At 43.3% G+C, this 16,868-nt stretch overlaps 1 protein-coding gene across 3 annotated transcripts in view; it reads left to right on the top strand.

Moving 5' to 3' along the window:
* The window catches only part of LRCH1 (leucine rich repeats and calponin homology domain containing 1), a gene marked incomplete at both ends in the record, with an annotated part of 201,090 nt that overhangs the window by 38,120 nt on the left and 146,102 nt on the right, over positions 1 to 16,868 (top strand). The gene's annotated exons all lie outside the window — the stretch shown is intronic.

Genomic DNA, 16,868 nt, shown 5'->3' with positions numbered 1-16,868 from the left:
TGAAGATGACCAGAGAGGGAACTGGAGCTTGGAGTTTGCACTCTTCCTAGTCTAAAAATAGTTTTATTTTCCAATTCAGTTCATTACGTTAATAGCAAAAAAAGACTATTCACAATTTGAGAAACGAGAGAACGTCTAATCTCTTTGCAGTTATTGGCCATGGAGGCCTTTGTGAACTTTGTCGTGGAGTTTGGTGAAAAACATCCCTGGTTTTGAAGGTTTCTTTAGCACCGTCTGGTCTGGGAATCAGAAATAGAATCCTGTTTCCAAACCATCGCAAGAGGCGGTGCTTTCTAGCCAGCAATACAAGCTGCAGTTGAGCTCTTATTTTGAAAATCGCACTGCAGTGCTGAGGGTCTGCACATCTTTCCACTGGAAGGTGTAGGATTTTAAAGTGCAGCATCTCATCTGCATCTCATTGAAGCTTCCATTACTAGAGAATAATAGTTTCTTGACTTTGTATTGTTAACGTTTGCTAAAAAGACGAATGTTCTGTCATCCCAGTACTTGGTAGGCTGAGACGAGAGGATCACAGGTTGGAGGCGGGTCTTAGCAATTTAGTGAGACCTTCAGAAATTCAGTGAGACCCTGTTTAAAATAAATAGCAATCTGGGCGTGGTGGTGCACGCTTGTAATCCCAGTACTTGAGAGGCTAAGACAGGAAGATCCGGGTTTGCAGCCAGCCTCAGCTACTTCGTGAGGCACTCCTCCACTTAGTGAGACCCTGTTTCAAAAAATAAAGAATAAAAAATCAGGCTGGGGGTATAGCTCAGAGGTAGAATGACCCAGGGTTAAATCTTCAGTACCACAAAAATAAAAAATAAAATAAATAAACAAATAAATAAAAAGTAAAATGAAGCCGGGTGTGGTGGCGCACGCTTGTAATCCCAGCATTTGGGAGGCTGAGACAGGAGGATCCAGGTTTGCGGACAGCCTCAGCTACTTTGTGAGGCCCTTTGCAACTCAGGGAGACGCTGTTTCAAAATATATAATAAAAATAATAGGGCTGGGGGTATAGTTTGGTGGTAGAATGCCCCTGAGTTCCATCCCTAGTACTGAAAAAAAAAAATACTGAAAAAGAGTAAAATGAGATGGAAGCAGAATACCCCCTCTGGGCTCTATCTCCACTAAAACAAACAAACAAACAAACAAACAAACAAACAAACAAACAAGCTGGGCATAATGGAACACACCTATAATCCCAGGCCTTGGGAGGTTGTATCTTTTTTTTTTTTTTTTTTTTTTTTTTGGTGGTACTGGGGTTCCTGGAAGCCCTTCTGCCTCTGGGCTACACTCCCACGGGCTACACTCCCAGACCTATTTTATACTTTTTTATGTGGAAACAGGGTCTCTTAAACCAGCGCGGCTGGCTTCGAACCTGTGCGATCCTCCTATCTCTGCCTCCCAAGCACGGGGATTACAAGCGTGTGCCACCATGCCCGGCTGTATCATTTTTTAATTTCAGAAAAAAATGTGGAAATGCATATTTATTTATTTTTGTGGTATTGGCATTGAACCTAGGGGAATTCTGCCCCTGAACTACACTCCCAATCCTATTTTATTTTTTATTTTTTTAAACAGTGTCTTACTAAGTTATAGAGGGCCTTGCTAAGTTGTTGAGGCTGGCTAAGAACCTGTTGAACCTCCTGTCTCCTCTTCCCAAGTACTGGAATTAGAAGCATGCAACGTCATGCCCAGCTGAAAGTGCATATTTAATAACTAAGCAAAACAAACACAGACTGTAGTAAATTTCCAAGCTAATAGCAAAAATTTTTTTTGTGTGTGTGGGTCTGGGAATGGAACCCAGGGGCATTTGACCTCCAAGCTATACCCCCTGCCCTATTTTTTATTCTTTATTTTGAAACAGGGTCTCACTAAGTTGCGGGCGGCCTCACTAAGTAGCTGAGGCTGTCCATGAACCGCAATCCTCTGGTCTCAGCCTCCCTAATGCTGGGATTACAAGCGTGCGCCACCATGCCCGGCTGTTAATAGCAAATTGTTCTTCGCTTTAGGACAGATGTGGTATTCTTTTTTTATTTTTTATTTTAATTTTTTGTGGTACTGGGGATTGAACCCAGTGGTATTCCACCTCTGATACTTTTTTTTTTTTTTTAACCCTAGGCCCTTTTTATTTTTTGTTTTGAAACAGGATTTTGCTAGGCTGTTGAGAATCTCATTAAGTTGCTGAAGTTGGCCTCAAACCTGCAATCCTCCTGTTTTAGCCTCCCAAGTACTAAGATTATAGACATGTGTTACCATGCCCAGCTATAGCCTTGTTTTCTGAGAACTGTTACTGATCCAAAGAAAAATTCAGTGAAGGGATTCTTACAGAATAATAAATGAATTTTTAGTCTTCCCTGGAGAAGCAAAGACTAGTTTGTAGTCACAACCAGCTATACACATCATGGGACCATGTCCTGGAGTTGGATGGAGAGGGAGGTGACTTTTGGCTACTGTTTTACAGAATTTAGTATTTAAAGTTTCTTGAGGAGACTGGGCTAAATTAGACCACATGACTCTATAAGTGACTGCTTCATTTAACTTTGGTGAATTAAGTCACCTGGATGCAAAATACCAAAAAGAAAACTGCTCCTGCCTTCAAGTGCATAGTTACTGCCTCCTGAAGAGAAACATACCTCGCCCTGGAGTGTGAGGTGTGTAATGAAATCCAGACTCGATGGCACCATTTAGAAAGACCTGGTGACTCCGGGTTATGAGGACAGTCTGTATCTATAAGGTCCCATAACAGATTTCATTTAAGACACACACCCTGTTCAAAGCAGTTACTACTGTATCTTTCTCGACTTTTTCAGGCTCTGGGTTTTCTCTACTGGGAGTCTTGATTTAATGATTCTTAGGCTTGCTTTCTGCCTGGGGCAGTTTAGGTTTAGTTGTGTACCATCGCTGGTCGTGTGTGTGTGTGTGTGTGTGTGTGTGTGTGTGTGTGTGTGTGTGTGTATTGAACCCAGGGCCATTCTAACTCTGAGCTATACTCCCAGGCTGATTTTATTTAATTAATTTCTTTATTTAACAGTGCTGGGGTTGGAACCCAGGGGCATTCTACCTCCGAGCTACACTCCCAGCCCTATTTTTTATTCTTTATTTTGAAACAGGGTCTTACTGAGTTGCAAAGGGCCTCACTAAGTAGCTGAGGCTGTCTGTGAACCGTAATCCTCCTGTCTCAGTCACCCAAATGCTGGGATTACAAGCGTGCACCACCACACCTGGCTTATTTTTAAATTTTGACTCAGAGTCTCACTGAAATTGCTGAGGCTGGTCTTGAAGCTGAATTCCTCCTGTCTCAGCCTCCCAAGTACTGGGAATTCAAGCATATACCACCACCTTTATCGTTTTGACTTCACATCTGCCAGGCACCATCCAGAACCATATTCCTATGTACCAGCCTTGAATAAATGCAGTAGTGGCTCTTGTATTTCCTTTCTCTGGGGAATAAAGGACTCATTGGCCTGGTGCCCACAGTTAGAAGAGGTAGCTCAGCCGGGTGTGGTGGCACACGCTTGTAATCCCGGCATTTGGGAGGCTGATACTGGAGGATCGCGGTTTGTGGACAGCCTCAGCTACTTAGTGAGGCCCTCCACAACATAGTGAGACCCTGTTCTAAAATAAAGAATAAAAACAGGGCAGGGGATATGGCTCGGAGGACAAATGCCCCTGGGTTCCATCCCCAGACCCGCAAAAAAAAAAGAAGGAGAAGGAGAAGGAGGAGCTCTTGGGGTTGCTGTGTGTGAGTGTGCCCCAACCATGGAGCTCACCAGCTTCCCCACTGCTAATGACCTAACGTGGCTGGGTCTGCAGCTCCACACCACCTGTGGGTTCTTTTCCAGGATATTTCTTCCCATAGTGAACATTCAGTTGGGGTAAGAAAGCAACCATGGTGCAGTTTTCTGTTCACCTCAGCCTTTGTAGCTCCCCTAGGTTTATTACTGACATCTGTTCTCCTTGAGCGTATCCAGGTGGGGACGAGGCCACATCTGCAGCATTCAACTTCCACTACTTGCTGTAAGTGTAATTTTAGACTCTGTTTGCTTTTCATTGTGAACGCAAAAGAGAAAATGGGTTCTAGCCATGACTCAGTGTGCGTTCCCATGCATCATCATTCCACATTTCTGGAACATTTGCACCTGACAGGAATAGAGGCAAGGAAACAAAGAGCACAGGCCAGGCCCCAGGCACAGGCCAGCTGGCTCAGACTGAGGCACTGCTGGCAACTGGTATAGAATAAAGTCAGCCCCACACCATCCAATGCACGGCTCAATATATATATATATATTTTCATTTTAATATTCTGTGTAGGAAAGGGATGTTGAAGTTGGGAAAGTAAGAGTGGCAAATGTATCTTAAAATTAAACATATCAATCATACCTTTAAGGAAAGCGTAAAAGCTTTTTCAGTTGTAATGCTGAAAGGCTTTTAAAAAGAGTAATAGCCAGTTTTGAGACTTGTAAAAAGCAGAAGTTTTCAATAGCATCCTGTTTTAGAATGGAGAAGGAACTGAGGATTGGCTGGTTATGGTGGGGGAGGAGGGAGGTGACATGATAAAAATAGCTCTCTCCTTGGGGACCTATCTTGAGTGCTTGTTTCTTGCATTACGAGAGAATGCTGGAGCCAGGCCTGGTGGCACAGGCTTGTAACCCTGGTACTTGGGAGGCTGAGACAGGAGGATTGCAGGTTCATGGCCAACCTCGGCATCTTAGTGAGACCTTTAGCAACTTAGTGAAACCTTGCTTCAAAATAAAAAACAAAATAGGGCTGGGAATGTGGCCCAGAGGTAGAATGTCTCTGGGTTCAATCCCCAGTAAACACACACACACACACACACACACACACACACACACACATGCACACACACACAGAGGGTTAGGCTTTTGAGTTTTGTTATGCAGTGCTCTGTGATCCTAAGGAACTCCCTGGGCATCTAGTCATATGGCCCATTCTGTACCTAAAGGAGGCAGCTCTATTGGATACAGTCTGTTAGTTAACTACATATCTTTTACTTCCCCAGGGAGGTCAAACATCATTTGTCATTTTGCAAGGCTCCTTTGTCAGTGCCACTGTGTCTGTCATGAGTTTCAATTTTTATGATGTCAGACACTGGATGTGGCTGTGAAGAGCAAATTTTTAAAAATAATCTGGCATTTTGAGAATTTTGAATTTTACCCTATATACACACATGAGCTTGGAACAGCGATCTCTTTGTTAGGATGTGAAAGAATGTCAGTGACTTCTCACTTGAAGTTGCATTCAGATGAGAGTGGAAGGCACGGAGAGACAAAGGAAGCTGTTTTGAGGAAGCGCCTGCTACAGGCTGTGGGAACCCGACTGGGTGGAGGAGTAGCTGCGGTTGGCTCAGGGGCACGCAGATGCTGTGGTGTTAGAAGGTGGTCCTCAGCACTGCCAGGACCATGGCAGTGTGCCATTTGTTAAGTGCTGAATTTGGAGGAGAAAGGGGGATGCTTTCACTGCCCAAACCAGACAAGTGGCTGGTGCGCAGTATGTGCAGCTCAGAAAACTGGAATTGTCACATCACCTTTAAAAGGGTCACTGCTAGCCTGCCGAGGGATAAGGCCAGTGCCGGAGCCAGCAAGGCCTGGATCGGAGCCTGCCGTGAGGCAAGGCCGGTGTTGGGGTCTCCGAGGCCGGGATCGGAGCCTGCTGAGGGGTTAAGCTGGTGCCGGGATCAGCAAGGCTGGGGTCAGAGCCTGTCATGAGGCAAGGCCAGTGCTGGGGTCCCCGAGGCCAGTATCGGAGCCTGCCGATGGGTTAGACCGGGGCCGGGGCCAGCGAGGCCAGTATCGGAGACTGCCATGAGGCAAGGCCGCTGCTGGGGCCTCTGAGGCCTGGATTGGAGCCCACTGAGGGGTAAGGCCGGTGCCAGGGCTAGCAAGGCCAGTATCGGAGCCTGCCTTGAGGCAAGGCCGGAGCTGGGGCCTCCGAGGCCAGGATAGGAGCCTGCCGAAGGGTTAGGCCGGTGCCAGGGTCAGCGAGGCTGGGATCGGAGCCTGCCTTGAGGCAAGGCCGGTGCTGGGGCCTCCGAGACCAGGATCGGAGCCAGCTGAGGGGTTAGGCCTGTGCAGGGGCCAGCGAGGCCAGAATCGAGTCCTCCCATGAGGCAAGGCCGGTGCCAGAGCCAGCAAGATTGGGATCAGAGTCCTCCGTGTGGCCAGGCCACTACTGGGGCCATCAAGAGTGGGATCGGAACTTGTAATGCGGCATGCACAGAGAAATATCACAGAAAATAAAAACCAAATGCTTCCCCTAATTAGCAATAACTAGGAGGAAAGGGGTAACAAGAGAAGGTCGAGTTATAGAAAGGGCCCTATAGCGAAGCAACTAAGGTGACCAATCAGAGGGTATGGGATGGGGGAGATGGAACCTCTTTAAAACTCAGGAGGTACGTAAACAAATGTATCAAAGATAATCACCAATCAAGCATGGGATCGAGGGAGGGGGAGGGAATGGGATGGGGGTTGGATGAGGGCTAATTGGATGGTGTGTGCTTGTATATCCTCTCAAGTCTTGTATTCCAATGTGATGTCTGATTACAATGCACCAATAAAAACTAAAATAATAAATAAATAAATAAATAAATAAATAAATAAATAAATAAATAAAAGGGTCACTGCTGACCCTGCATGGACTTTACTTCAGAATCCTGTCTGGAAGCCTGCCTATAATCTGCACATGACAACTTGAGCCGTATTGGGAGTTGGTGGACGGACCTATTACTGGCTAGGGATGCAACATTGTACTCTGACCTCAGAGCTCATGTTGGCCAAGGGGGTTTTAGGAACACAGGACAGTCAATCTAATCTTCGGGAAGCCTGGAAACACCTTCCCCCGAGCTGCCGGGACAACATTTGCCAGAAAGGGATTTCTGGATGTTTCTGGGTCTGGAAGCATCATTGACTAGCCTGAGAGGGGACTATGCTACTGCTCCCAAGAAGTTGGTCTCTTGTTTGCTTTCTCCAGCCCGACAGTAGGTTTGCTAGAGTAAGTGTGTAAACTGGTGGACCCAAGGAGATGCTGCACAAATGATGGGTAAGACGGATCTTCCAAGAAAAAAAAGGAACACACGATCCTAAAACAATGGAAATATGATTGCATTTGTTGTGGTGTGTGTGCTGATTATTTCTCCGAAGTGCTCACGGCCACCATTACCAAGCACTGCAGTCCCCACAGCAAAGGGTCACTCCTGATGGATTTGAAGAGAGTTCATATTTATTACTGTACATTTAGTTCCAGGTCAATTATGTGGTTGATCCTCATTACTCGAGGGTTTTGTATTTCTGAATTTGCCTGAGTGCCAAAATGCATTTGCAACCCCTAAAATCAGTTCTTGAGGTGCTGTTGTGCTCCTTGGTGGACATGTAGAGTAATGAAAATTTGAGTCGTTCAAGGTGCGCACCCCGCAGAGGTTTAACAAAGCATCGCTATGCCTTCCTCATTTCTCATACTGGGAGTTAGTGTTCTTGTTGAGGTCTGTTTTAGTACCATGTGCTTTTTGTTGGCGATTTTACTTCCTAAAATGACCAGTAGGTCAATATGTCATATTGTTTTCTCTAATATGCCCAAACTAGAAAGGATACCAGAGGAACGCCAGATAATGGAGGGGAAACCTCAGCAAACCTAGAGGGGAAGGGTGGGGAGTAAGAAGGCTGAGGTTGATTAATGGAGAAGCTACATTCGAATATGTGTATAAGTGTGAATGTAGCATGGTCAACCTGGACACTCAGTGTTGGAGGGGAGGGGAAGTGGGGGGGCACCAAGTACTCTGTGAATGTATGCCATTATCAATATGATCCACATTATTTTGTGAGACTCTAGTGTACCAATAAAAAAAAAATAAAGGAAAAAAATGTCCAATAGGGCTGGTGTGCTCTCTAGTGTTTCTAAAGGCTAGAGGGCTGTGATGTTCTTCTTGGAGAAAGATATGTGTATTAGAAAGTTTTTTTTTTTTTTTAAGCATGAGAGATACTGCTGTTGCCTGAGTCCAGTGCTACGGAACTAACAGCCTATCAAAAAACAGTTAAAATAAATAAATACACAAAAGACAAGGTTATGTGTTGCTCAGCTGATGAAAATGTGGTGACCATAGAGTTGTAGGAACCTAACCTTAAACTTCTCCTAGGACCGGAGGTTTGATACTTGCTAATGCAATGTTGGAGGTGACTTTACAAAACAGAACCACCACCAGGGATAATGAGGACTGCGTCATACAGACACTCTCCTCTCAATCCTTCCCAGTGCCTCCAAAATCTGTAATAATAATTAGATCATAAAAGATTTTGGAAACAATTTAGAGTTGGCACAGAAGACAAAAATGGATATATGTTGGTTTGTTCATCCAGAACCATAAATCTAGTAAAGTAACCAGAGAGCTTAAACTCCACAGTTTCTGGGGCATTTTAAAAGTAAATCAGTGCTGGGCATCAGTGGTGCACGCTTGAAATCCCAGTACTTGGGAGGCTGAGATGGGAGGATCGCAGGTTCACAGCCAGCCTCAGCTATTTAGTGAGGCCCTCTGCAACTTAGTGAGACCCTGTTTCAAAATAAAGAATAATAAATAAAGCTGGGGGTATAGCTTGGAGGTAAAATGTCCCTGGGTTCAGTCCCCAGTACTGCAAATAAATAAAGTAAATCAGTATATTGTCTGTCTGTCTGTCTGTCTGTCTCTCTCTCTCTCTCTCTCTTTCTCCCTCTCATACTGGAGATTACTACTGTTATTATTAAGCCTATACCCCCAATGCAGTTTTTTTATTTTGAAACAAGCCCTCACTAAGTTGCAGAGAGCCTTACTAAATTGCTGAGGCTGGCCTCAAACCTGTGATCATCATGTCTCAGTCTCTCAAGTAATGGGATTACAAGTGTATACCACCACACCCTGCTACCACTATTTCTTTATATGTAGAATTTCGGCCTCTTGAGCAGCCCTGAGATTTCCGTTCCTCCTGCAGCTGGGTTGCTCTATTTCGTGTATAATCAGTACAAAAATAGCAACACAGGAACCTGCCAATCTGGGGGAAGGAGATATTTGCAGATTTATAGAATTTCAGGATACAATTGTAAAAAATTATTTAATTTTTAAAAATTCAAGGAAAAGAGTTATCTACCTTTCTTTACTCCCTATAACTTTTTCTTTTGTGGTTCTGCCACTTTAAAGGAAAAAAAAAAAAAGGACACAAACAAAACATCCCTGTTCAGTGTTTTGAGGATATAACTTGCAAGGCTCTTTGGTTAGACGAATTAAAGAGCCAGAACTTCCGAGATGGGTTACTGTTTGGGAAATGAGGGATTCTGCAAGGCTGGGTACAGTTACCACCAGAGCCCTTGAGCACTTGTTCTCTGCTTCCAGAACCACGAGCGACACTCTAGTGCGCAAAACCTCAGCGTTAAGCACTGATCTGTGTATTATTTGTCTTAAAAGGCACATAAATTTTCCCATCTTGGCTGTTTTTCGGTGTACACATTCAATAGTGTTAACACATTGCTGTGCAACCAACCTCCGGAACTGTGTGTGTCTAGCAAAACTGAAACTCTGTGCCCATTGTACAGAGTTTCCTGATGCCTTGCTAGCAGCATTCTGCTTTCTGTTTGAAAATACAATTTGTCTGCTCTAGGTACCTCATATATACAAATAAAGTATACATACAGTATTTGTCTTTTTGAGGTTGGTTAATTTAATTTAGCATCATGTCTTTTAGGCTCATGCATTTTGTAGCATGGATCACAATTTACTTTGTGTGTGTGTGTGTGTGTGTGTGTGTGTGTGTGTGGTACTGGGGATTGAATGCAAGGATGCTCTACCACTGAGATACATCCCAGCTCCTCAGTGCACCAATAAAATAAAAAAATAGAGAATCCTGGTTACTATAGAATAATCAGAGAAATCTTACTTTGTGAAAATCTATTAAAAAGTAAAAATATGGCTGAGTGTGGTGGGGCATTCTGTAATCCCAGTACTTGGGAGGCTGAGACAGGAGGATCCCAGACTTCAGGATAGCCTTAGCAACACAGGGAGACTTTTAGCATATTAGGGAGACCCTGTTTCCAAATCAGAAATAAAAAGGGCCAGGAGTATAGTTCTGAGGTAGAATGCCTCTTGGTTTAATCCCAAGTACTAAGCAAAAAAAAAGTCAAAATCTGAAAAAAAACAAAACCAAAAAAAACCACAAAAACTATTTGAGACAGGGTTTCACTAAATTGCCCAGGCTAGCATTAAATTTGTGGTCCTCCTGTTTCAACCTTCTAAGTAGCTGGGATTACAGGGGATTTCCTTCCTTTTTTGAGGCTAAATAATATCCTGTTTTATGTGTATGACATATTTTGTTTGTTCATTCTTCTCTTGATAGAGACACTTGGACTGCTTCCATCTTTTGACTATTGTGAATAATGAACTTGGGTTTTTGCATATATCGTTTTTAGACCTTTATTTCAATTTATATCTATATTCAGAAGTGGTATTTCTGGATCATATGGTAACTCCTTTTTTGACATTTTGAAAAACTGCCATACTGTTTTGCATAGCAGCTGCAGGATTGTATATCCCACCAGCAGTGCAGTTTCCCGTTCTTATAAGTGATGCTAACACTTGCTGCTTTCTGGGTTTTGTTTTTTTAGTTGTCTGATGTTCTTAACTGAATAACATTGTTGAGGAACTATCACACTGTCCTGACAAGTAATTTCAGCCACCTGCCATAGTTTTACTTTAGGAATATTTTGTAATGCTTCTAGTCCCTCAATTATGTAGGTTAAAAACAAACCGGACAGAACCACTTGATCTATGACTCTAGAACTGCGGCAACAGCCCAGTCGCTGCTCAGTGTGTCAAATGACAGAGTTGGTGACCACAAAGACAGTGTCGTCATGGAAATACATAAAGGGATTGGAAAAGATGTAAGGTAAATGTGTTAGACTTCCTTTTTGGAAGTCTTAGCCACTTCAAAATAAAAATAGTTGTTTTACATGTACAAAAGTAAATATTTAGTTGATTGGGAAGAGAATGTGGGCAAATGTGTTAATCCTTTAAGACAAGGATGCTCTTTCCCCACTGTCAGGCGGTGCTGGGAGTCGTTCCCCTGTGGTGTTTCAGGGCCCTTCCAGTTTGCTCTGTGCCAGGGGTACTGACTGTGCAGGGCCCACTGACTAGGCTTTCAGCATCGCAACATCAACAGATTTATGCTCTGGGAACCCAGTGCCCTGTCTTTCAGAACTTGATGTTATCTTTTGGTTTGTGCTTCGACACCTGCATTGAAATCTTGCAGGTGTTTTGCAGTAGTTTTCTCATCTAGTCGGATTATTTCAAGCTGAGAATAAGAGTGAGGTCAAGACTGTGAACCCTCTGGTCAGCCCTTCAATGAAAAAAAAAATGTTTTTATTCACTTTCACTTGCTTTTCCTTGAGTCTTGGTTCTTATTTTGCTTATCCAAACGTGAGTTGATTTATTTTTCTTGGTACTGGGGATTGAACCCAGGCATATTCTACCTCTGAGTTATACCTTCAACCCCCCCGCCCACCCTTTTTGTTGTTTAGAAACAGGATCTTGCCAGATTTCTGAAAGTCGCTCACTATGTTGCTGAGACTGGTCTTGAACCTGTAATCTTCCTGTCTCAGCCTCCCAAGTACTGGGTTACAGGTGTGTGCCACCACGCCCAGCTCCTTTTTATTTTGCTGAGGCTGGCATTGACCTGCAGTCTCCTGTCTGAATCTCCCAAATAATGGTATTATAGGCAGGTACCACCTGCCTATAATAATGTAATGTCGAAATTGAGTGGGGGGAGGGAGGCCGCGAAGGAGGTAAACACCAGCCTAGTTATCAAAAGCTGCATTAATCAACCAGCACCTTCGGGAGGGTCTGACAACTTTGGGAAAGGGACCAATGAGCCATGTGGTCAGCAGAGTCACTCGGGCCCCATATTTAAAGCGGGGGTGAGGTGGGACTACAATTCTCTCACGACATCCAGGGTCTTTTGTGGCATCTGGAGTCTGTCTCCAGATGTGACACCTGGAGTCTCATGATATCTCCACTTCTAGCTTCTGGGGTTCTGCCTCTTTTCCCTACTGTGGGGTCCCATGGGGGGAAGGGAAGGACCTGAATCCACATACCTTGCTCAAAATGTATTCCTAAGTTTATTACTGAGCCTAAGGTAGTGTTTTCCAAGTTTTCTAAGTCATGACCCTCAGTAAGAAATACATTTTATATTATGACTAGTCTTAGACACACGCATACACACACATATATACACACACTAAGGTATTTATTGCACATTGCAAATGTGTACAGTTATTGCTAGTGGTGTGTGTTTCCATTCAATTCACATAATGCTGGTCACTGAATTGTTTTCATGGTCTACTAGTTATTTTGGCATGCGTTTTAACAAATACTGAGTTCTGGCATCACAGATCTCTGTTGCTCATAGTACCAGGTTGCTTTTAGGGACAAGTGGGGGAGTGGTAGGCCTCTTTCTTGTGGTCACCAGTGCCTGGAACGTTAGGCTAGGCTTACTTTGCCTCATGACATGTGGGCTGCCACCTAACGCTTTCGTTTTGTGGTACTGGGGAACTCGGGGGCATTTCACCTTGGAGCTACGCCCCCAGCCCTTTTTTAGCAGGGTCTCACTGATTTGCGAAGGGCCTCACTAAGTAGCTGAGGCTGTCCTCAAACCATGATCCTCCCGTCTCAGCCTCCTGAATGCTGGGATTACAAGCATGCGCCACCACGCCCGGCTGCCACTTACCTCTTATTACCCAACATTTTTTTTTTTTTTTTTTTGTGAGTCTGGGCGTGGAACTCAGGGGCATTTGGCATCCGAGCTACACCCCCTGCCCTATTTTTTATTCGTTACTTTGAAACAGGGTCTCATTAAGTTGCAGAGGGCCTCACTAAGTAGCTGTGGCTCTTCTCAAACTGCAATCCTCCCGTCTCCACCTCCTGAATTGCACCACCATGCCCGGTAGAAATAAGTTTTTTTTTTTTTTTTTAAATAGGGGTTTAGTGAGCATTGAGTGAGATGATAGCGTGTGTGTGTGTGTGTGTGTGTGTGTGTGTGTGTGTGTGTGTTAGTGGGGATTGAACCCAGGAACATTCTCCCTTTGAGCTACACCCTCCAGCCCTGTTTTGTGCTTTTATGTTGAAATAGGGCCTCACTAAGTTGCAGAGGGCCTTGATAAGTTGCTGAGGCTGGCCTTGACACTGTAATCATCCTGTCTCAGCCTTCCAAGTATGGGATTGGAGTCATGTGTTCCTGTGCCTGGCTGAGAGGATACATATATATAAAGCTTTCAGTACAAGGGCTGGCACCCAGAAAATGTTTAGCACTATTATTTCTAAATTAAAGGGTATTGATGCTTTAAAATAAGATGGAGAGGCTGATATAGAACATATCCTTTATTCTTTCTACTGGCAACTTCTCTGAACGCCAGGTTGAAATTGTGCATGATCAGAGAGTTGTTTATTAATAGCCACTGCTAAGCACTTTTTTAGTCAACCAACCAATTTAAGTAAGTTTGCTTCTTGCTGAATAAGAGGCTGCATTTTTATACTAGGATGTCTGTATCTCGCAACATTGTCTTGTGATGGTTTTGTGCGTTGTGGAGTTACTGTGATCTGGGAAGAAGACCGCTCCTTCTACATTGTATGCCTGGAGTGGAGATATGGACAGCCTCCAGATGGCCTCTTTTTGGCCTGGCCCTGTGTTTGGCGCATGAGTGCGTCTGATCTCTAGGGATAACAAAGCCACACTGTGGCTCTTAGGTACTGGGAACCCTTCCAGTTTTCTCCTCCTGACCCTGACTCAAGTCTTCCCTGAAATCTTGTCGGTCTCTTTCCCATTTTCTATGCGCTGCCTCCCTTCTATAACCCAAACAAGTCCCAAAGTTTATGTTTCCAAAGCTGGTGATGCAAAGGTGTCCTATATATGACAGAAACGGATTTGGGGAGGATCCAAATGTGTTGCTAAAGCAGGTTATAAAGTGGAAAATAAGGGTGCTAATACTGAAATCAGTGAATTTTAAAATGACATCTACCAGCCAGACATGGTGGCTCACACCTCAAATCATACTGACTCAGGAGGCTGAGACAAGAAGATCACAAGTTTAAGGCCAGCTTCAGCAACTTATCAAGACCCTGCCTCAAAATAAAAGTAGGAAGGGCATATGATGTAGCCCAGTGGTAGAATGCCCCTGGGTTCAGTCTCTTATTACTAAGAAAAAAGGAGAGAAAAAAGATACTGCAAGCAATAGAGTCAATTATATTAAAAAAACAAACTTTGTCAGCATTGGTAAATGTTAAATGTCTTAAAAAACACTTTTAAATATCCCCTCCCCTTTCTAATTGGATAATTATTCACGGTACTCTGAAAAGAGGTTATGCTACAGTGCATTTTTGAGCTTATATCAAGAAATGATGGTAAATCCTTTAATTTAGTGATGCACAAATATTTTTGTTGTTTTAAAATTAATCGCCCTTGCCGGGTGTGGTGGCGCATGCTTGTAATCCCTGCGCTTGGGAGGCAGAGACAGGAGGATCGCGCAGGTTCGAAGCCAGGCTTAGGAGACCCTGTTTCCAAATTAAAAAAAAAAAAGTAAAAATAGGTCTGGGAGTGTAGCCCGGAGGTAGAAGGGCTCCCAGGAACCCCAGTACCACAAAAAAAAAAAAAAAAAAAAAAAAAAAAATTGCCCTTGCTGTTGTTAAACTTTAATCAACTCTGTACCCATCTGTTATTTTCTTGCCCAAATTTATTTTTCTTCTTGTGCTACAGAATATTTTTCAAGAATATTGAAAAATAGAAGAGTAATTATTGATAGACTTAGCAAATTAAAATATGAGACAACCACTTAAATATGAATTTAATATAAATAGTGACTTTGAAAGTATAAGTATGATTCATAAAATACTTGGTACATATTTTTGCTACAAAAAATTACAGATGTTCCTTGTCTTATGATAAACACTTTATAAGTGAAAATGTTCCAGGTCTAACCTACATTTGATAACCTTAATCTTCCTAAAATCAAAGCTTAGCATTACCTACTTGAAACATACTTAGAACACTTACCATAGCCTACAACTAGGCAAAATAATTTATCACAAAGCCTATTTTATAATAAAGTGTTAAACATCTCATGTAATTCACTGAAGACTGTGTTGAAAATGCAAAAACCAGAATGGCTGTCTGGGTTTGTTTTCCCATGCATCAAAAGGGAAAAATCCTAAGTTGAACCATTCTAAGTCGGGCCTGCCTGCCCTTTATTTGAAATTCAAATCTGCCAGTGCATTCTGCATCTAATCTGGCCACCTACCTGGGGCGGGTGGCTAGGGGGGCCTTGGATGTGGCCACAGTCTTAGAGAGTCCAGTGGGTCTTAGTGGCGGCGGGGGGCTTCTCCTTGGGTTTCCAACACCACATTCTCTCCCTGTAGCCACTCAGGATATGATGCTGGTGATTGCTCTAAGCAAGAGGATATCTTAATTCTGAAGAAGCACAGTGGGCTGGTCTCCTGGAAAATTTTGTTCAACCAGTGTATTATTTTAATTCTCAATTGTTTGTCCTTTACCCTCACAATACTGAATAAGCATGAAATTGTAGCTGGAGCAGAACTTGGGTCATATTGGTCTTGTTTTGCCCTTGGCTTCTAAGTTCCTACAAAACTTAACCCTTTTATGTCTTTCTCTTTTTCTATTATGCAAGGAATGGTATATATACATCAGATTTTTTTTTTTTTTCATTTGTAGTACTAGGAATAGAACCCAGGGGCATTCTACTCTTGAGCTACACCCCCAGCCCATTTTATTTTTTTGTTTTGAAAAAGGGTCTTCCTAGGTTGCTGAGAGTCTTGCTACATTGCTGTGGCTGTCCTCAAACCTGCGATCCTCTTATCTTAGCCTCTCAGTACTGGGATTACAGGTGTGTGCCACCATACCCAACAACCAGAAAATTTTGAAAGGAATGTGAAGTGCGTTCAACTGGGTAAACTCAGAGCATAAGTATTTTTACGTTACGTATCACAACACCACCCACAAAGTTTTCAACCCTAATTTAAGGACACAGACAATATACTGACTATTATCAAATTAGCAATTCACAAACTCTTCTGGTCTTCGGGTTTCTACAAGAGAAAAAGGTGTGTATGAGAGTAATGGCCGAGGCATCGTGAGCAAAAGCTCAGATGGAGGAGAAAAATGTTGGACTGAGTGACAGGCTAACAGTTATTTCCTCCAGAAGTGGATTGAGTTGGGAGAGGCGGTCCAGAGGCATCCGCTTTGTTAGCACAGAGCAGCACTAAAAGGTCTATGGAAATAATCTTCACGGATCCCTTCTAAATCGCAACTGTTCAGAGTTTAGGCATGTTTTCTCTAAGGAAAGCTGGATTGACATGAAATCACACATGTCTGGAATTATCTTCGAGTCCTTTATAAACAGACCGAGACTTGGAAGGGCGCACCTTAGGTTACTGAGTGTTTTCCTGGGCTGGGCTCCAGAGCTTCCTGACTCTTAAACAATAATGTGTTCTTTCCATGCTACTTTATGTATTTATTTTGCAGGAGCCTTTTATCCCCCTCCTGTCCACTTTGAAAACATGATTGTGTTCTGCAGGCGCAGAGGTTCAAAACTTGAGTGTTTTCTGCATACAAGGCTCCATGGTGTATATATTCTGAGAATGGGACCGTCCTCCTCCTCCTCTTCCTTCTCCTTCTCATTCCTTCAACTCCCTTTTCTTCTTCTTTTAAAAGATAGTCACAAGCATGTGTTTTTCTGGTCTTGCACCTGTAAATATTTTTGTTGGGCATTCTTGACTGGGATTTCTAAACATCCTGAAAGGGGAAGGTCAGGTATCTCTTCATGAGGTGGAT

The sequence above is a fragment of the Muscardinus avellanarius genome (assembly GCF_963383645.1).
Source record: "Muscardinus avellanarius genome assembly, chromosome: 2".
NCBI classification, from domain to species: domain Eukaryota; kingdom Metazoa; phylum Chordata; class Mammalia; order Rodentia; family Gliridae; genus Muscardinus; species Muscardinus avellanarius.
Note: the sequence above shows the minus strand (reverse complement) of the source record. Positions and strands in the feature narration are given on the sequence as shown.